Source organism: Mesocricetus auratus, unplaced genomic scaffold (assembly GCF_017639785.1).
Source record: "Mesocricetus auratus isolate SY011 unplaced genomic scaffold, BCM_Maur_2.0 Super-Scaffold_100029, whole genome shotgun sequence".
NCBI classification, from domain to species: Eukaryota; Metazoa; Chordata; class Mammalia; order Rodentia; family Cricetidae; genus Mesocricetus; species Mesocricetus auratus.
The window spans coordinates 8,016,868-8,038,301 of NW_024429210.1; the positions used below are offsets into that span (position 1 = coordinate 8,016,868).

The 21,434-nt window shown below is 39.7% G+C and overlaps 1 long non-coding RNA gene across 1 annotated transcript in view; it reads left to right on the forward strand.

Moving 5' to 3' along the window:
- Window positions 1–1,427: 1,427 nt before the first annotated feature.
- LOC121134662 overlaps window positions 1,428–21,434 on the forward strand; it is a 34,926-nt gene continuing 14,919 nt past the window's right edge. Inside the window, exon 1 of the long non-coding RNA XR_005871778.1 lies at window positions 1,428–1,563. This is a non-coding gene — a long non-coding RNA (uncharacterized LOC121134662). The remainder of the gene's footprint in view (window positions 1,564–21,434) is intronic.

Here is a 21,434-nt window from a genome sequence, read left to right on the forward strand (position 1 = left end):
TCTAAACCTTGGAAATCAGCTGCACATGCACAGAATCAACAGTTGCATTTTCATGTCACAGGTCACAGATATGCATAAGTAGAAACTAGATATGCACAAGTGAAACACAGAACAGACTGACCTCATGGTCAGTGGGCTGGACCTCACTGTGGAATCTGGGCATTCCAGTCTCACAGGCGATTCTGGGCTGTGTTATGTGAGCTGCCTGGAGTGGTTTATTTTGAAACCCTTATGCCTTGTTTGTGTGTAGTCTGTTTTTATGTTGCCCCTTACTCCTCGGGTCTTCAGCCTTCGCTGAGAGCTGGCTGCTTTATGGAACTCCTGGGAGGATCCTGCTATGATGAAATGGCGATGGCTGTGCTTCTCACCTCTCTGCCAACTTGGGTTTATTTCTGTGCAGACACAGATTTGGCAGGCCCTCCTGTTGACAATTATAGGCTAAATCCATTTTGGGCTGTTCCCCAAGCTGGGCCCAGAAAAGGAAGTTGAAGGAAAGGATATGGCAACTGTGTTAGGAAGAATAATCTTCAGGGACCAGGACTGGGCTTTAACTTTGAGGGTGTTCAGGGGTGGAAATTATTATGGTGGAATAGTGGGACAGATTAACATACTTTCACAAAGATTTATAGTGTGATATGAAATGCCTTCTTAGGCCCGTTTTAGATGGCAAAGGGGTTATCAGAAGCAGTCTGGGGGAGTGAGTAAACAGGGCATTTTAGTAGGTGAGCTGTTTTATTTTGTTCCTTGTCAAACTGTGCATTGTTATATAAAGTTACATCAGTTACTACCAATCCCTTTATGGTGTTTAACATCAGAGAGAGGAACAAACATTTGAGGCTAGGATCAGAAATAATGTGAGGGACCAGGAGTCTTTGTAAGGACTATGGTGCAAAGGCACCATGGCCCCAAATTACTGAATTTAAGCAATAAAAAGTTAAAGCAGACACATTATGTGAACAGTCTTGAATGGACTACAGTAATGCTTCATTGCAAAGTTTAGTGTGAATAAAGAACAAAGTGGAAAGGCCTGAAAATATGGCTTATTATATTCATATTTTGGCCATGTTTTATGATTTGCTAACATTGGTGTGGTAGCAGGAATAAAAGAATTCCAAACCAGATGACAGAAGATAAACAGATACAATGGGCAAAGCTCTATATTGACAATGGGAACTCCGGCTATGGTCCTGTTTCCACCATAGGTTTAGGGACAAGCTAGTTAAACTCTCTGAGCCTTCACCTTCTCACATGGGCAGAGTAACAGCAGATTTAGTAATTACTTACTATAGAAAGTTAATCTGAAAATAACATGAGATAAACTATGTAAAGAATTTTATAAGTTAGAAATTACTATCCATATACCAAGATTAATTATTCTTTCTTAATCCTTCTATTTCTCACCCTCTATGCTGAAAGAACAGAAAAAATGTTGGCACAGGATAATGTTCAGCTTGGAAAGTGGAGTAAGTGGTTGCCTTTGCACCCTTTGCTGCTAACATCCGTTACCCCCACTTTGACAGCTGCTTCGAAGTTTCCAGTTGGAGAGGAACAAAATAAGGTTGGGTAAGCCTCCAATTCCTATACAACCATGCCCTAAACATTATTTAAAAAATTAACATCTCCTCTCTTAGCAGATGCTTGGAAAGATGCCATGATTGAAAGCTCCCAACACTCTTTTTATCCTAATTTTCATATGGTTTGGATTTCTTCCCCTACCCAATGGGAGCAAATTATAAGGCAAAAGTAGAACATCAGCATAGTTAGAAGGTATAGCTGGAGCCTCAGTGTGAGAAGCTGCTTTTGCAAGCTACTTCTAGTGTACTACTTGATTTCAACTCATGTTAAACTTTGAACTAAACAAACAATGCTTACTTTCTCAGCACCCCATCCAAGAAAGTTTCCCATTCAACAATATTAATAATAATAATATATTTTTAAAACCTTGACTTAAAATTGTAGTAGTGCCAAGAGGCTATATTTGCTATTTTGTTGAAATAATATCAGATTTCCTGTGATGCTTTACATAGTTGTCATCTCTGTGATGTGATACATCCATGATTTATTGACCTACTGAAAGCGCTGTCATTGACTTGTCATAATAAGCTTTTCATAAGGTATTAAAGTCTAGAATGTTGTGCAATAGTTCCAACTAGAACAGAGGTTTAATCTGCTTATAGGTTTGGACTTGGTGACTTGTACACCTTACACATGAATGTTCTGCCTTGTTCCTATCACATATCTTATTCCTCTTTCCCTCTGGGTTCCTTGTCACCAAAGAGGCTGGCAAAGAGCAGGGGACATCATGAAAAAACTATGTGTGTGTGTGTGTAAAATGCTTAGAAAGAGAATCATATCCAACCACAGTATTTGAGCGTATTTCCACGGAAATGGGAGCAAGGAGGAATTCTGAATGAGAAAAAGCCTAGAAACATATTATGTTCAAGGATTTTTCTCTTTTTCTGGGACCAATGTCTGTTCTCTTGACCCTGGTGGTAAAGGAGGCCGGCCGGTCCTGGTGACTTGACAGCTTTTCTCCACTAGCGTATACTGGCATCCACATCTCCAGGTCCAGATGACTGATTTATCAGATGAATGTGAGATACATGTAGTTCAGATGGATCTGGGAGAGGTGGTTGTTAACGTTGTCCTTTGTTAGGAAGTTGGGCAAATAGGAATGGCTCAAGTTCTCAACTAATGAAATATGGGGGTGGGGGGCTGGCCAAAATTGGGGGTTGAGGACGCAAGGGAGGTCAGAGAATAGTGAAAGGAAATTGAGAGAAAAGAAAGTATCAATAAAAACTCAATCAATAATCTATAACATAATATTAGGAAAATGCATGACTCATGTATAGCTCTACACACACACACACACACACACTAAAGCAAGTATCCAGGTACAAATATGCATGGCCCAAACCACAATAGACTAATTACCATAAAATTACCTTTAAAACTCTAACTTGTAGGCAGATTTAAAAATTCTGTTACTCTTGTTGCTAATCTAGTTTTTATAGAGGTCTTCATATGTAGCCTAGGCTGTCTTTGACTTTGTGGTGATCCTCCAGAATCAATCATGCTCAGCTAGGATTACAAACATGCACACCTATGTCTGCATTAGATCAAGTATAATATGAGCTATCATTATTTGTCTTTGTGAGTGCTATTTTGCACAGAAATTTTACCCAAAAGGAAAGTTTGGAAGATATTGTTAAACTCTGGAAAACTTTATATCTTTATACTAACGACTTTTTAATTGAGGAAGGGGAAAATTGAGAGGAAACAAATACATGCCTCTAGTAATAGTTAATGTCTTCCACATTTACAATTACTGCATCTACAGATTGAACTAATCAAGGATTGGAAATATTCAGAGAAAATAACTACATCTTCATGGAATGTGTGCAGTTTTTTCATAAATAAGAAAAGTTAAAAACTTGATTAAGTTTGTTCTTTGTCAATTTCGCACATGTATATGATCCATTCTGTTTATCCTATGCACCTCACAGACCATTTACCCTGAATACCTCACACATGTATATGATCCATTCTGTTTCCCCCCTAAATTTCACACATGTATATGATCCATCCTGTTTATCCCACACACCTCACACATGTATATGATCCATTCTCTTTACCTCCAACAGATACTCTTATCTCCTTCCCACCTTCTCACTTCCTCCTTCCTTCCTAAAATTTCCTTTCCCTAGTTATGTCTTTTTGTTTTGTGATGCCTTGGTTTTAGCCAGGACTGCCTGTGTGACTCAAGGTTTGGAACTATCTACTGGAGCCTGAAAGACTCATTATTGGGTGCACAAATGAAGGTAATGATTGTCCTTTCTTCATAATCCATCAATAGTCTATAGTTTGTTGGAGGTGCCCTATGAGCCCCTTGATAGATGATTTGAAAGTGGATGGAAGTACCAAGTCTGATGGCACATGGGAGACAGCCGCCCGTGGATCTATACGAGTTTGAGTTTGAGGACTCTACATATGAAGTTTCATGCCAGTTAAGACAACACAAATCTTGATAAGAAGCTTAGGCTGTGTTTTCCCTTATGGACATCCACCTGAGTCAGACTCCCTTAGGTGCATTTACAAACATGCACACCAATAGATTAGATCATTCATTATATGAACTATTAAGTATCGGTTTTCTTTTTGCTTTCTTTTCTTTTTCTTTTTTGCACAGAAATTTCACCCATGAGACCCTGCCTTAATAAATAAATAAATAAATAAATAAATAAATAAATAAATAAATAAAGTGCATGGGAGATCACACAGGTTATATTTTAATACTACAGAATTTTATGTAAGAAACTTGAGCATTTGTGGGTTTGGATATCCAGATGAGGTACTGGGACTGATCTTTCATGAATATCAAGGAACAGTTCTACCAATCTTTGAAGTCTCATTTGATTTCTAGTCACTTTGTTCAACTGAATACATGGAGAAATGATAACACCCACAGTGTGATCATGCTTGGTTCATCTAGAAATGTGAGAGCCAATAAAATGAATGTGCCTGGAGCAAGATATGCTAAACTAAACTTGCTTCCAGCAAAATTAAAAATTTTAGGACAAAAGATACAAATTTTATAATAGGAAAAACATTTGTTTTTGGTTTCATAAAACAAAAATGTGCTTAAGGAAAATTAATTTCACATTTGTAACATGAATCTGAAAGAAAACAGAAATAAACTGTTGTTATCCAGTATGCTATTTTGTGACTAATAGTGTAGTGGTGCCATTGGATCAAAACAATTGAGTATCATTCAATTATTTTCTCTCAGATATTACATGAAATCATAAAACCTATGTCCAAGAATTACTCAGACAATGACATAGTAAATAAAAGCTGTCTTACATGGTTTTCTCTATTTATAATTTAACATTTTAGTCACCTGTTTTTGGAAGTTTGCCTAACATGGTTAGCTCCTGGTTAGCATGTGTGTTGAGCCTCTTGAGTCATAATGACAACTGAATACAGGCACTATACCAAGCATTGTGAGTACACTTCCAATTTTCCCTCCCAGGCATCAAATATTATAATCTTTTGTCTTCTTATTATTCCCATGATCTGTTAAGTGCAACCCATACTTCAGTAAACAAGTCTTAGGTGTCCTCATGATGCTTTCATTCAAGTCCAAAAGACTGATAAAATATGGAAGACATTTTTTTTCAAACTTAAGACCACTTAGAAACTGGATCCGAGTGAACAGACACCAACCTGAAGTTTCAAATGCAAGATAGTATGTGACAAAATTGTATAGTTCAAGTGAAATCTGCAAAAGACAAGATAATTTAAAAGGAGAAAGGATGGTTTCAGGTACTGAAAGATGAATGAGGTTGGGAAGGAAGGACGAGAAAGTTTTTGAAAAGAGGACAGTGATAAGAATGAAGGAGTCCATATACTATTTTTTCTGAACAAGTGCAGTTTAAGGCCCAGGGCTTATTGGGTATTCTGTAGGGACAGCAACCTTCCCTGCTCTCCCAAAACTTTCTGCCCTTCTTAATGTTGAGGGAATGAAGAAAGCCTGACTTATAGTGCACATGAATGTTGGCCATATTCATGTAGGGAGACATGTCAAGGGTTGCCTTTACTGGCACTTGAAATCAATACCTGTTGACAGAACTCTTTTTTTTTAGAGCTAGAATCCTGGCAGTTCAACAGACCTTGGGCTGGTCTCCCCAGGAAGCCTGGCAAAGGACATAAGAAACTTGCTCCAGCTTATTCAGAATGGCAGTTGACTGAGTTTCACAGAAACCAAACATCAAATACAAGTCTCAGTGTTCTACTGAAGTTGTCTACCCCATGGCTGAATTTCAAAGTTTAAAGACATCTTTTCCCTTAGGGGAAGAATTAGTTGGAAAGAGTTATGTAGGAAAACAGGTATCAATTCTCTGTTACTTTTTTTTCTACCAAGTAATTTCACATGGTTGGAGAATTTGTAGATCTAAACAGAAACAAGATTAGTTTAAAGAAAGCCAGGTAAAGCCCCTTGTTTGTTGTTTTGGAAATTAAACAACAGCAGGATTACATGATGCTAATATTTTTATTTTAACTTGTTGTTTAAATCTTGTGGCTCAAAGCCCATGCTACACAGTCTTATATTAATTCCATATATTGAATAATCTGTAAGAAAAGATGAAATACATGAGAAAGTCTGATACTCTTTAAAAAGTACATGGACTTTATACAAATAACCATAGAGAAATAAGCTAACCATTGAATAAATCAAGGGGAAATGTGAAGAGTAAAATTACAAATTCAACAACTTGCACTGTGGTTTCATGAGGAAAAGCATATGTTTCTTTTGAGGGGGTCTAGGGTGTGCTCGCAGCACAGCGTGAGCTGATGTGCTTGGTGAATACATTGATATAAAACCAAGGTTATGGAGAAAAGCAGTATGGGAGCAATGATTTATTAAAAATGGGGGAGTGATGACTAAATTAAAATGGAGCATAACAGGAAAATAGTCTTTATGGAAGCCCAGATAATAGTAGAGACATTTTCTCAAGCTTCATTCTTGTTTTTCCTTTACAGTAGGAAGCAGGTATCACAAATTGTTTCTGATGTGGAGAAGGGGAGGAAATGGCCTTCAGCACTTCTTTTCTAGCCTTAGTGGTCATAGCTTCAGAAGTGTGGCAGTCTTGTGAGGCATTAGCATTAGGGGAATCATGCAGAGGGTGGAAACATTGAACTCCATTATTTTTGCAACTTCTCTGTGAAAATCCTGAAAGTGTCCTCGTTTTTCCTCTTCTTTCTTTTTCTCTAGTTACACTCCATGAGTCTGGGACTTAGACCATCATCCAGTGTCCCTGGTTAGTGACCAGAGAAGCTGTCCTTTTTTAAATAAGAGCAATCAAGAGATTATTTTCATTCATCTGTCTTTTATATAGGTGCTATGTGGCCCTAAATATATCTATTAAAACCTCAAGCTTATCTTTATTGGTAAGGTCTAGAGAAAGTAAATTTTAAGAATTAGAAACGAAAGCATAGTATTCCCCCCAAAACTAGATTCAAATGACTATACAGAGGTAGGCTCTTAAGTAAGGCCAAGTCAAGAGTAAATTGCCAACTATATTGAAATGCTACCAATCTTCAAGTTGTGTTACAGATTCCTGAGTATAGTAGCTTAGAATATGCAGGCAAAGGACAAAGGATAAAAGATGCGTTCTATTTTCCAAAGCTTTTCTTTCTTTTTAGTGTATGGCCCTGGGGTGGGCTCTGAGCATAAGCTCACTGTTCACCAATCACTCGCTAATAACTTGAGCTGAAAGAGGGCTCTGCCCTAATGCCATTATGTTCAAGAGCCATGATTGATTGTGTTATAGTATGTTTTTGAAACCTAATTACTGTCTGAGTGAGTATCTGCACTCATTAATCGTTAGTCCTGTAAATAAGTAAAATTGACTAAATAACTGGATTTCTCTAATGATGGCTTAGGTTATCTTTGAACCACTGCCTTGCCCTACCCTCTTCAGAGCAGCAAATTATTTTCTTAATGGTAATTGCTCCCCAGTTTTGAAATCAATTTGTAAAAGTCGGCTTATAAAACAATTTTCCGTGTTGCCCTGTGGTTGCCCAGTCCCTGCTCTATGTTTGTGGTATAATGAGCACACCCTGAGAAGTACTCACATCCATTGTGTTCACAGATGGCCTCCATGGTAGGGAGGGTCACATCACTTAAGGAGAGAAGAGGCTTGAGAGGGGTTAGGTTTGCTTTCACCTTAGCAAACTCTACTTCATTCTCACACAAATGGAAAAAGGTCTGTTTAGCACAGCCTATGCCATGTACTCCAAATAAGGCAGTAATTACCATAACCACAATTTCCTTTTCTACTTCCTAATAACCAATGCAGTGTAGCTAAGGTGTGAAATTTAATGACACATTTTCTATCTCTGTTTCCAACCCGATCTAGTTACTATTTTACTATCCATTAGAATCATTCCTTAGACGGTGAGCTTGAGGAATTGGATTATGTTATGTTCATATACACCAAGGAACTTCCTCTTCCAGACCAAGTCAAGTAAAATTGACTGAAAATGCTCTATTCTCACAAAAGTTAAAACATTAAAAAGTAAAAAAATATAAATAATGTTTTGACATATTGGATATAACATCAAAAGACAGTGATGCTGGGAGACAAGGTCAGATGAGCTGAGTTCCACTGCAGTCACAGCCTCAAGAAAATTTCCAGATGGTGACCTGGAGAGAAAAGCCCCTGGAATGAAATATGTATGGAAATATAGAGATCACAGGGCAGGGTACCAGAAAGGCAGCTGTTATACAAAGAAAATTCTAGCACTCTGTGGAGGATCCACTTCGAATATCCATTTCAAAATGAATCAGAACATCTACGAAAAAACTAACTGGGAAGGCAAAACATACTTAACAGAACCTGGCCATATAGGATGCTGAAACTGGTCGTAATAATATGAATAAGAATGCCTTAAATGAGGTGATCAGAATTTTTTTTAAGCCATGGGGAATTTTGAGCTGAAATGTGAGAGATGACAAGAAAAACCATTGTTTAAAATGAATAAGGAGGATTCCCAACTGAATAACTGTCAGGCACGGGCACTAAGGTGGGTCGGGATGCAGACATCTGTAGGGCAGTTTAGGGGCCCATGTGATAAGAGTGCAACAAGAGAGGGCAAGTTAGGGAAGATGACACAGAGAGGGGCAAACTTTACACATACAGGGCCCTGAAGCTGTCCAGGACCCAGGCTTCCTTTTAAGCACAGTGGGAAAACACAGGAGAGTTTTCAGACAGAACTTGAGATGGCCCAGACTACTTTAACAGGGAGGCCATCTTGTATACGAAGGGAGGGTTAGGGGCAAGCAGGAGAACCAGGACACATTTTGATGTGAGACGAACAGTGATGGAGGGAGGGAAGCAATGACAAGATGAGAAACAAGGAAAGTTAGATTAGGCCTATGGTTTAGAAGCAGAACTTACAGGGCTTGCTTGATATGAAGGCTGGACTCAAGAAGGATCTAATAAACAACGAAGATGGGCTATGTGTTTAGTGTTGTCATTAATATGCTAGCAACAGCTATGGGTGGCATATGTCTCCAGTGGTGGGAACGCCACAAAGTGCACAACCACAGATTCATCAAGGACACTGTCAGTGAATATAAAAGGAAGAGGCCAGGAGTGGCGTGAGCTTGGTCAAGCAGCACACAGAGGAATGACAGTGGCAAAGAAGGGGACAGTATTATTTTTTTCCATGTAAGGAGAAAGATTTGCAAAAGTAGCTGTGGGTGGAGCTGAATAGCCAGATTGACTGTGCATCATATAAAACTTTTAAATGGCAACTCTCAGATAGAACAATTTATCCTCATCATGTAGCTATTGATTAAGAGTGGAAAACTGATGTTAAATACTACATGCTCCAGAGAATTATTTTAAGTAGAAGTTAGACATAGCAAGGATTCATTGGCAAGATACAGACACAGTCTGGCACAAAAGGGGAAAGCAGAATTTTAATATTCTGTGTGGTGTTTTTCACATCTCTTCGTATCATGGAAAGTATTTTCTTACTCTCTATCATCTTTTCTTCACCTCTCCACCTTATATTTGACTCTAAGTAAATGCACCAAGTGTCCTGACTGTGGGAATTCATCTGCAACGTATGGTTGCTGGAACTTTTCCGAGATTTATAGCAACATAGAGGTTTTGCAGACAGTAATATCCTTAGCCCTTGATGTTTTTCTGAAAAATTGTAGCCAGCACCCTGCGCTAAAAGGAAACATAAGTGAGGGACTCATAAGGTGTGTCCTGTAGAGCCAAACCCCCACTTTTCAAGCCCTGTGGACAGAGGGAGAGACCACTGGGGGAAATCTGCTGGAATTTCAGTGATCAGTTCTACAACGTAAGGGTGTCACTACCAGTCTTGGATCCTAACCTCATGCCTGGATGGCTGATAAGCCGTCTATGAGCTCAGAGGCAAATTGCTTCCAACCGAACCCTCCATTCCAAAGTATTCGTCTCTGAGCTTCCAGCTGTGCAGTGAAAGGAAATGAATCATTTCTGAAAACGTAACAACTGAATCAAGCCCTGCTGCTTTTTTCCTCCAACTCCAACTCCAAGCTGTGTTCAGATGAAGGACAATTGGCGTCAGCAGACTTTATCTTCCCCTTGGCTTGCACCATTCTCCTGGTAGTCTGAGCTTGCCTAGGCTCTAAATTATACTTTAACTTATGAATCATCGGTCCAGCGTGCCATTAACTACATTCTGCCTGTACACACACACACACACACACACACACACACACACACACACACACACACGTACACACATATACATATTTCTCCCTTGGGGGAAAAATGTTCAGTAGGGTCAAAGAATTCCTTTCTACTCTGAGGGGGAAAAAGTCAGAACATTTATTTTGAAAGATTTATAGATTAAAATTAGTTTTGGTTTGTTATGGTTTTTCCACAGATTTTGGTCTATTTCATAGGCAACAGTTCCATTTCCTTATAAGGAATATATTCTTTAAATTTCCGTCTTGCCAGTGACACTATTCAAATTTCTGACAGTTGATTCAGACCATAGGCTCAAAAAGGCCAGTATGCATTTAATCCATTATATAATACAAGCTGCTGTTGTTTGGAGAAGGATTGTGTTTGCTGGTCATTATTAAGCCCCATCCAAAACCTTCTTTAAAAGCAGAACAACAACTAAAACAAGGACAATGTCTGCTTGGGAACCAGGTAGCCCAAATCACTCAACCTAGGGTTTTCTTATCTCTGTACATTTCTGACCCAACTTAATTATTTAGGATCTTATGGCTGTCTCTATTGTTTTTTGTTCCTTTTACACAGCCTTGTCCATTCTTCTGCGAAGTCCCTCAGCTATGCTGACCTGACTTGGAGGCTTCCCTCTCTGAGGTTACTCCTTTGGTTCCTTGCTGTTTTGGATTGCTAATTATACTCTCATTCATCTGTTCAATCTTTCAACTAGATTTAGGTAGGTAACTATCAAAGATGACCATCTACCCAGAATCCCCAGCCTTTCAGCTCCTAACTGGGAGTTCATTTTCCCATATTTATTAGCCATTGTCCTTTTTTCTTTAGAAAAACAGCAGCATTAAGTTCCTTTCTAGGGTTTATGACTCCCAGAGCCATTAGCTTTTGAGCAGGCTTTCAGAACCAGGCCTAAATTCTTACCAGTGGAATAGCCTAAAATCCAATCAGAAAGTGGTTAGTTGTACCCATAACCTTTGTGCTGCTACTATACTCATAGTCACATTTGCCTGACTCACTGGTATCATGGTATGCAGGGCTAGCTTCAGGAATACGATTGGTGTCTTTTCTCTCTGAAGAAGGTACTGTGTATCACTTCTCATCACTATGAAAGCTAGTCAGCAGGGAGAAAGTTTTTGGTAATTGCCAACTTTATTTCTCGATTTCCTGTAACTGAAGCATGTTATACTTTCAGAATAAGATTTTACCATCTGATTCTGATGCCAAGAGCAGTGGCAACAGCCATGTCATTTTGAGCGACTGCTTGGGGGTCTCTCTGACCAGTAACTTATAGGGAAGTATCCCATGCCTGGTGTTGAGAGATTTTCATTTAATAATTCATATCTTCTAGGGGAATCATTTTCTGTCCATGCATGGTATCTGTGTTTGAACTCTGTCAATTGTTTTAATTATATTTTCAATTATCTTACAAAGTAGTGGCTTTCTGTAGGGGCTTTTCATATATTCTTAGTTTTGATTAACCAACCCTGTCCCCTTCTGTTAACTGTTGAGGGAAGCAATCTACCTATTCTCCTAAGTCATTAAGTATCTTTTGACTGTCTACTAGATACTAGACTCTACCCCAGGCACTAGAGGTACAGTAGTATATAAGATAGCATTTGTCCACTCTCTCAAGGAGCATACATTTTAGGAGACACTCAAAGTCAGCAAATAAGCAATCAGGATATACAGAACATGATTAGGTAGGCTCAAAATTGAGAAGAATTTTAAGTAAGGCAACAGACTACAGAGAGATAGTAGTATCAGAATATTGCCAAGGATGGTCAGAAATCGTTTGAGGAAGTAGCATTTATATAAGATCTATTTACAACAATTTCAGGGAATCTAGGAGAGAAGTTCTGTATGGTCACCATGTGTTTAGTACATTACAAGATAAAGATATAAAGGCTAAAGTGGAGTCTATAAAGGGAATGGAGTAAAATAAATGAAAGATGAGTTTTGAGGTAGAAGACATGGCCTGGAATATGAATGAATATTGGCCTTTGCTTTTACTCTTTTGGGGAGGGTACATAAAGCATACAAATATTAATTGTTAAGTTTCATGTACAGATAACATTTTATATCTAAAATGCAAAAGGATTCTAAAGTCTTCTCTTTACAAACAGTTGCTAATATAATTCTTTCAGCCATTCTGATAGGCATACATATGGAGTTATTTTTGGGGGTGGGGGATTTTTACATATATTATTTGTACAGCATTCCTACATATATATATATGTAAATACCCCCCAATACACACTATCACCTGGATTTAATACAATGCCAACATACCCTAGAAGTCTTTCTCGTCTTCTGCCAGGAGTGACTAGTCCTTGGCTCTTGCCTTTCATTCTCCACACAGAACTTCTTTCCAAGATTTTACATTATTGCCATTAGTAGACCTCAGCTCAAACATCACCTCCTGAGAAGCTTTCTGGACCCCCTAGCTAAAATCCTCCCCAACTATCATGGTACTCTCTGTCCCTATAGATTAATTCTGTTCACTTTTGAACAAAATATAAGCAAGCACAGTGTGTGTTCTTTTGGGTTAAGAAGAAGTGTGTTTATTTCACAATTTGCCTTACTCTTGATAGATTTTGCATTGTATCCAATCTTAGACTATTATGATAAACTGTTATAAACATCCTTGTAGATGCCTTAGATAGATGTGTGTACTCAGTCTGTGCATACTTGTTTACTTGAAACAGTTTTTTAAATGGTAGTATCAACTTATACTCTTCTTAAAAATGCAAAAGCATTCTAATTTCTTCCCTTCTCTACAAACACTTTTTATTATCATTGTTTCTAGTTCTAATAGACATATATGGATATGCTTTTTATTGTGGAGATCTTCTTAGGAAGTGGGAAAGATTTTTTAAAATATATTTGTAACACATTTCTACATCCCAAGTAATTGACATATGGTCTTGTCATAGATTTTAGTATTATGTTATTGATTATGTAGTTTGATTTCAAAATTTTAGATTTCAGACTTCCTGGCTTACATTCCTTAATTCCAATACTACATTATTTTCCCTTTGTAATAATCCCAATAGCAGTGTAAGAACTCAAGCATGTTGACATGACATCATAAGTTCATTGTCTTTTGAGAATGCAATATTTCATCTTTTATAGGGGACCCCATTCCAGGATAGAAAGGAAAATAGAAAACAGGACTTAGAACTTGAGGGGGAAAATCTGAATGGGCCTCCAGTTTAATGCAATTTCCATTCTTGGAGCCAAAAGGCTGTGCAGTCAATACCCAAAGAGAGTTGCTGGGGAGTGGGAATTGTTGGTTTCATTATATGCTCATTACACCACTGCATCAGGGTGTCTAGGATTTTTGTTCTCATGATGAAATTAAGAGTGTTATCCTTCATTTCCTGTTTTGGAAAATAGTTTGACTTAAGAAAAAAAAGGTTAATTGCATATTGTTTTTGTGAATTGGGCTGATAATTTTTCATATCATAATTAAGCTAATTAGAATTCTATTATTTTCCGACAGCTTTAATGAGGTCTTTTACTTGGCAAGGAACCTGTGAGACCAAAACCCATTGCCATTTGTTAAAAGATGGAGAAACCCTGATGACAAGCGGATTTTTTGTTGCATTTCAGTTAATAAGATTTATTCGTTAGGCTAATTATGTTTTGCTGTCTCAAGTTTGACAAACTTCTAAAGTTGTCCACTTCTCCATGTCTCCATTGCTCTTTCCACTCTAGCCTCCCTGCCCTCCTCAGAGAATTCGTGGCCTCTGAGTTAAAATAGGTTGAAACACTCTCCGTTTCCATCCGTGGATCCCCAGCTTGGTTGGAATGCTCATCTGGCTGTGATAGAGGCTGCCTCTTGGCCAGCAGTTCTTAAAATAGCTCTTTGGCTTGCAAAGCAAAAAAAAAAAAAAAAAAAAAAAAAAATTAGACATTTGAGCAGCTCAGAGTTTGCTCTCTGAATGCTTCTGTCAACTTGCTTTGGGGGGCACTGTTGCTCCAGCTTGGGAGCACTATCCAGGCTCTGGTGAATGATGGCTCTCTCTTGAGCAATCTGGTATCTGTACCCCCTGTCAAGTAATCATTACAAATGTTTCATGTAGGAGCAAGCTGGCTCTAAGCAAAGGTCTGCCTTTCAGTAGGAGCATGGGCCCGAGGGGTGGGGACCACTGTGTCCCGTCCACAGTAACATTTTCCCCTTTGACAGTGTAATTAAGTGCTAATTAACTAAATGAGTGTAAATGTTGAAGGTTGAGATAAATATCCACATCTTCTTAATCTATTTTCCTCTCCAAGATTTGATAAAGGAAATCTGGATTTAATGGAGGATATTTGTCAATTATTTTTTTAAGGCCACAAATCTGTTTAGAAGGAACTCAGATGCACCAGTTTTAATTTCTACAGGAAAAGTTAACAGCATATAAATATAGGAGAGGTACAGTAAAATGTGGATGCGATACTGCAATAATTATGGTAAGGAGGATGAGGGAAACTACCTTTTGGAAACATCTGGTTTCTGTTTTTTTCATATCCTGCAGATGTTGCTGAACTGATGTAAAATACTGACAGAATACATTAGCCCATGAAGTCACTCCAATGAATAAAGCAAAGACTAGCCTCTTAACTTTCTAAAAAATCTAGTTAGGAAAGAACCCTGCTTTCAGAGAAGGCAGCGATTAGGCCAATAATTGAGAGGGGCCCAGAGCCTTCTGAAAGTGTCAATAGTGATCTGTTCTTGCCAAAGGGGAAAAGAGATGCTTTGTGGAGGAGCAGCCAGAGTAATAAATGGATGTCTTTGTAATTCAGGCGCTTTCCCATTACCTTCCATGGTGAGTGATTGGAAAGGAGGCTCAGGAGCAGCCTTGGGAAGCCCACTCCTGCGCTTGGCAGTGGAGCAAAAAGGCTACTCTGCCTTTCGTCCTAACTACCCTGCCTATCTTACTAGCCTCCGGGGCTGAAGTGAGACCCAGAGTCACATACACAGCTCTTGAGTCAGAGGAAGAATCTTGAAAAGGGGGTGCCATTTGGTCCAGGACAGTCAACACCCTTCCCAGGCAGGAAGTGGCAGGGTAGACACACATGTATGCTGGACTTCTTGGAAGGCAAGGGACAAGCCTGGGAAAGTGGAATGAATTTAATGGGGTTTAGTTGCACATGAGATTAAAACCCTGAAATAAATGCAAAAGACTATTTTGGCCTATACCCTATTTGGCAGGAGAACTGGGAGCCCGAAATAGTCCCCTGGCTGCCTGGGAACTCTGGATCACTCCCATTATCCACCACTTTGAGCCTCAGCATCACACACATATTCAGAAGGCCCCGATTAAAATGCGTAAGGAAGGTATTTCCGGTAATCACCCTGGCTGACAAGAAGGACATACCTATATAAACACGCTCGTAAAAAAACAAGACAACAAACACAGAAACAGCCTTCTCCAGTTCTCCTCTCAGCTGTTGCCCTTTGATGGCTCACGCTAGCAGTATCATCTTTTTTTTTTTTTTTTTTTTTTTTTTTTATTCTGAGGCAAAAGGATGAATCCGTGTCAGGCCTCAGAAAAGAGTTTTTATGGTCTGTTCTGTGAGTCCTGGAGGTCCCTGGAGAGGGAGTCCCTCCAGGCAACACAGCCCTTCTACTTCCTCCACAGACCTGTGAGGGTACCCCAGCCCTTTCTCGGGCTCTACCACTTAGCCCGGCCTTCATTAGCGGCATATCTCTTGCTGGCATTATATAAGCCTCATCTTTCCATCCCGCCCAGCCCTTGTTTTCTTTGCAGTTGGCGAATTTCTGATGGTGATTTATCAACTGTACTTCCCAATGCCAGATTGTCAGGTTAAACTCAATATGACCAGTTCTTGCTCCTTTGGGGGGATTTTGGCGCTAATGCAGAGTGCTTCTTAAAGAATATTGAGCTTCATTGGCAGTGTCATCACAATAACTTCTAACATTTAGGTCTCTTTGAGAATGAGTGACACAGCTTTTTTATTCACTGATCATTTCTTCTCTGTTTCTGGTTAAGAGCCAATGTTGAATCTGCTGATCTTCCCAGGGACAATGGTGTGGGTGAGTACCAAAGCAGCATGGTGAGGTTTAGGGCTTCCCAGCGATAGTGGTGTGGGTGAGAACCAACTTAGTATGTTGAGGTTTAGGTCTTCCCAGCGATAATGGTGTGGGTGAGGACCAAAGCAGCATGGTGAGGTTTAGGGCTTCCCAGCGATAATGGTATGCGTGAGAACCAATGTAGCATGTTGAGGTTTAGGTGAAGGAATTCATGCCCACAGGAACTGAAGCAGTTTACTCAAGATCATACAGACAGGGAAATTAGAATTCAACTTGTTTTAGAATCTTTGCTTGGGACTTTAAATACTGGGCATAGTAAGCACAGTTCTTACTATAACATTGTAAGAACCAAACAAACATAAGCCATACAATGGAAATGTCCTTATGAAGTTCTGCACATGTGCCAACAATCACAAAAGTACAAAAAATGAAGGTATGCAAGAAAGGCAGATCTAGACGAAGCTGGGAGATTTCCCCTAAAAAATGTTTTGTAAAATGGAAATAGGCATTTTGGTAGGAAATGGGTGGCCTGGCTGCTTAAGCTTGATAAATACTTATACCTTCTTGATTAAAGTATTATCAGAGCTTTTTGTCACACATTATCAATTCCTAAGACAGAAGTCAGATAATCTGTAAGCATTTTATAAACTTCAAGCATAAATTTTTTTAGCCTGGGGTTCAAATATGGGGCCTTGCTCATGTTAGACCAATGCTCTGCCACAGAGTCATCCTTGACCAAAGGCATTTTGTGAGGACACAATCTGAAGACAAGTCCACGAGGATCAATGTCCCAGATGAGACAGCTGACAACTGTCCCTATTTTAGGGAGAGATCTAGAAGTGATGTTTATTCTACCATACACTTATTCAATTCAAGAATTTGATCGTGCAATCCAATAGGCTGCAAGGTTCTATAGTAAAGTAAAATGATATGTTAGATTTCTATATGAAAGATGAGATGGAGCAAGGTGATAGAGAGTGCTATGGGGAGGTAGGAGAGGTGAGGGGTGTCAGGGGTGGGGGGAAGGGTAGGCTCCCACCTCCAACTAACTAGCCATAGCTGTGTGACATTGGTCAAGTCACAATACCATCTGTGTTTTTGGTCCTTCAACTACAAAACAAATAGAATGGATTACATTTTTTTCTTGTAGGCTGAAATTTGATTATTCTGTAACTAAAAGTTGTAAGGTATAGAAAGAAATAATGGGTGTTGAATGTGGAGAGGGCTTTCTTTGAGAACTGATATATTTGACAGAGAACACACTGCTAGTTAAATGTCACCAGAGAGGAAGGAGGGAAATCCACAAGAAGTATAGCTGGTTTGCCTTGTGGATGCCAGGATAACAAGGGGCATTTCACATTGCTCACTACACAATGACTAATTATTCAAGGAGGAAACAGCTATTTCCTGGAAAGTCTCCTGGAAAACTGGATACTGATTTTGACTACCTCAATTTATTTCTGAGAATTGTAACTATTAAGCTGAAAAGTAAATTAACCAGCCATTGGGATGCTTCTAAATAATCTGAATCCTTTGCAAAACGTGACAAACATCTATTCAGTTGATCCTACTGTCTGATAGAAAATTGAAGTTGCTCGCCCCCAGGTATGTCTGAATTCCTATGAGAATGGGATAAAATGGGTGAGAAGCATCATCCATAAGAGACAGCTCAAAGTGCAGCAGGCCTGTCTCACCCTGAAATTATAAATCTATCCTCAGGCAAAGCTGAGCTCTTCCTTCCTGTCTCTAATGCATCCCATGACGGAAGAAATGTGTGCTGGTACAAAACAACGGTCAATGCCAGGCGCCTCCAAATTCTTCCTACGTATCAGGAAGCCATGGGACCTCCTGCTCTGTGGGAGCCAGCTGTTCCTTGGTGGAGCATGGTGCCCCCTCTCCCTGGAGATTTTCTCACTCCTTGTAACTTGTCCCTCTGAAAGACAGTCCAACCCTATGTCTTCCTTTTTTTAACTTAATTTTTATTTTACTCATATGAGTGTTTTGCCTACATGTATGTCTGTGTACCACATGTGAGCCTGGTGCCCATTGGATGATGGGAGAGGTGGTTTTAGCCTCTAGAACTGGAGTTACAGAGTGAGCTACTATGTGGGGTTTGGGAATTGAACCCTGTCTCTGGATGAGGAACCCATGTTCCTAACCACTGAGCTATCTCTCCAGCCCCCAAATGCCATTTACTGTTCTCCCGTGCTTTCTAACTATTGTGTAGGTGTTTTATAGACATGGATGAAGTTAATGATAATTGTTCAACAAAACCACAACACAACACAAGCCCCTTCTAGGCCACGCCAGGCCACCCTGCTCCCAGCCGCTGCTTTTCTCATCAGTCACTTCTTTTTCAGCCCCTCAAAGTTCCCAGTGTCAAGTGGCTGAGAAGTCACCGTGACTCAGCTTCTCTCTCCCTTCCTGTTTCTTGAGCTATGTTTGTCACTGTAAAACTCGCCCTTTGTGATCATTCTTGGACATCACATACAAAAGCAGTAAACAGAGCTGGGTGTGGTGGTATACACAACTGTGGTCCCAGAGCTTGAGAGGTTTTGGGGAAGGAATGTTGTGATTTCAAGGTCAGCACAGTGAAAACCTGCTGTTAAAAGCAAGCAAGCAAGCAAACAAACAAACAAACAACAACAAAAACGCAGAAGGAAAAAGTAGCAGCCTGTTCTATTCTGACAGCCAGGTTCCCTTGATGTAGCCTCTGCTGCACCCTGTCAGCTGAACTGCCACTCTGTCCTCGATGGGATACCTGGCCTTGTCTTAGTGACACGACGTAGACTAACAGTGACTCCAAGATTCATGCATCTTACTATCATAGAAGAATGAATGGGTGGGAAAATTCAGGACTGTGGACCAAAGTGTTTAAGCAGTTGTTTTGTTTCAAAAAAGGAAGGTTTATGTATTCTCTGCCTTCAAGTAACAGTGGCAAGTTGAAGTACTGTCACAGTGCCCAGCTCTTGAAGTAGGCCTGACCCTTCCTATGAATCATTACTGACAAATGTTTTAGAAGATGCCACCATGATAGAACATTCCCACTACAGAAGAAAACAAAACAAACCAAGACCAACAAACAAACAAACAACCCAGCCATTGCTCTGTTTCTGTCCTTATTGGAAATCCCCACAGGAATAGTGGCTACTCTTTCCCTAAATAGATTTTGGTTTCACATCTTCCTATTGAATGCAAGCTCGTTAGTGTCCAGCACCTCCTGTCTTCTCACCAGCTTTCTCTCCAGCTACTGTCTTTACACTGCTCAGGCCAATGTTCAGCTCTTCCCACCAACAACCTGAGGGAAGGTCTGGGATTTGAGCCTGTAGACCTGTTACATTCCTTAAGGTGCTGGAAGGAAGAGGGGGCTGCAGGAAATCCTATAGTCCCTGGCTGTTTCATAGGGAACCATTTGCATACAGCTGCATTAGCTCACCCTGAGTGAAGGCTTGTAGCCCAGTTAACTCCTGTCTTTCCCAATTGCTACATGTTCTTCTGAGTCCAAAACGATGCTTGGCATTCCTGTGTGCTGCTCTGTTTTGTTTCAAATAGGTTCTTTCTCTGTTTCACTAGCTTCCTTGCAAGTCACTTGGTAGACCAGGCTGGCCTCTAACTCACACAGATCCACCTGCATCTGTCTCCTGAGTGCTGAGCCTAAAGGCGTGCCCAGCTTGTAGCCTTACAGAGAGAAAACCTTAGTCTATTTACACCATTCTCAGGTAGGGAGTTTCTCTCTCCACTCAGGGCTTCTGCCTTCTCTCCCCACTGGGAATCATATAATCTCTTTAGGACATTTTCTCCTTTCTATTACCATTTACCATGAATTTTCTAGTAGAATTGAAGTTACTCTCACTGAAGTCACTCTCAAGAGAGTCCCTATTAACAACACTTTGAATGCAAAAAGCAAAAAATCAGGGTATAGACTTGCTGAAATTTTGGTATCTCTTTATCTTTGGGGTGTTTGAATTTATGAATTGGTTGTTTGACAATAGAAAAGAGATTTCACTTTTAAGTAAAATTCAGGGTAATAATTTATGGCTGTGTTTTCTTTTTAAACACAATTGTATTTCCTTTTGAGTTATCAGAGAATACACGGAGTGCTGTTAATTAGAAACACTAGTGTGATGTTAAATGGTAGTAAGTTATTTAGAATAGAGGAACAAAAGAAACAGGGAGGGAGAGAAGAAAATAAAAAACCTATGAGATGACCCTCAGAAAGTTAATCTTCTTTGGAGATATGAAATGTTTCCTCAAAATGAATAAGTATCAAATTAAACAGTAAAGGTGGAGGAGCCTTGAAAAGTAGGTTATGTCCTCCATGTGAGCCTGCTTATTTAACTACCTGGAGATTTTTGTTTTGTCTTTTAATTTACTTCCTTGCAAAAACTAGTGTTCCTTTGCTGCAACTCTCCTGTGTCCCAATCTTCCCTATGGATCTCCTCCAAATGGGAGGAGTTATTATCAACTGAATATACAACAAACTGAGCCGTGTAAGGAAGATTAGGCCAATAGCAGTCCAATGAACATATTAAGTAGGGGCTGAGTGTATGTCTTAATTGACCCAGTTGAAGGCCTTACATCATGTAAGGCAACATGATACACCCAAACACAGGTCTCTGATGCCAAGATTAGGCCTTTGGTATCCTGTTGCTAAGATTATGTTGTTGATTATTTTCAGTCATCTTCACAGATCATCTCTATAAGGGGAGGAGGTCCATGAGGAAGGCTGAAACAGAAGGGAGGGGAAATTCAGGAGCTATAGCAAATGGACATTAGCTTTCACAAGGAAGTAAATTAAAAGACAAAACACAAGTGATCAGGGCCATTAATATTTAGATTATTGAGGACTTGTCAGAGCATATGAGGACCAAGTCTGGGCATGCGGAACAGCTCAGCTGGCGAAGGTGCATGCTGCCAAGCCCAAGGACCTGAGTTCTGTCACTGGATCTCACATTCTAGGAGAGAACTGACTCTGTAATCTCCACATATAGTGCCGTGGAGCCTGCACAACCTCCCTCTGCCCTGCTAAACAAGTAAACGCATAAATAAATGTCCATTTAAACTTTTCTTTTTAGAAAAGGACATGCTTAGAAAGTCGTTTTGTTTGGATTGCCACTCAAAGGAAATATCTGGCTAGG